The sequence below is a fragment of the Petaurus breviceps genome, unplaced genomic scaffold, assembly GCF_028583685.1.
Source record: "Petaurus breviceps papuanus isolate PSGF00001 unplaced genomic scaffold, PetGlider_PUasm1.0 90919, whole genome shotgun sequence".
NCBI lineage: Eukaryota > Metazoa > Chordata > Mammalia > Diprotodontia > Petauridae > Petaurus > Petaurus breviceps.
The window spans coordinates 29,860,009-29,860,547 of NW_027187378.1; the positions used below are offsets into that span (position 1 = coordinate 29,860,009).

The 539-nt window shown below is 46.9% G+C and overlaps 2 protein-coding genes across 11 annotated transcripts in view; both read left to right on the forward strand.

The window, feature by feature from the left end:
* PEBP4 (phosphatidylethanolamine binding protein 4) overlaps positions 1–539 on the forward strand; it is a 416,346-nt gene that overhangs the window by 343,219 nt on the left and 72,588 nt on the right. The gene's annotated exons all lie outside the window — the stretch shown is intronic.
* BIN3 (bridging integrator 3) overlaps positions 1–539 on the forward strand; it is a 227,159-nt gene that overhangs the window by 55,139 nt on the left and 171,481 nt on the right. The window lies entirely within an intron of this gene.

A 539-nucleotide genomic window follows, 5' to 3' on the forward strand; every position in this document is an offset into this window, starting at 1 on the left:
GGGCAATTTGGACTGTGTCACTATAAAGAAATCACTTCCTCCCTCTGTGGCTTCGTTCCACCACCTGCAAGGTGAAAGATATTGGCCCAGATGACGGCCAAGGTCTTTTCTACCTCTAAATCTCATGGCAGATAATTTTTCCTTTTCTCATAAAGGTCAGGAGAGAAACACTCAGCGAAGGGTATCAGGGAGAATCTTTCTACCAAGCTGATGAGAGAGATTGTCAGCAGACAAGCAAGAGCTGGTCTAGAAGCCCTGATACCACAAAACATTCTTTCCCTGTAACTTTGGTAGAGTGGGAAGCATAGGGTTAGGTAGGGCTCAGGAGACCAGATTTCAAGTCCCAACTCTGGCCGTTGCTACTTAGGACCTGGATATCACACTGGGAGATCTGAGAAGTGTCTTCCTCGTTTCCATGATTCTATGTATTAACAAATCCTGCTCCACCTTTCACAGCCCTATCACCCCATCCCCTCCTCCACCTCTTAGTACGTACACACACACACACACACACACACACACACACACACACACACACA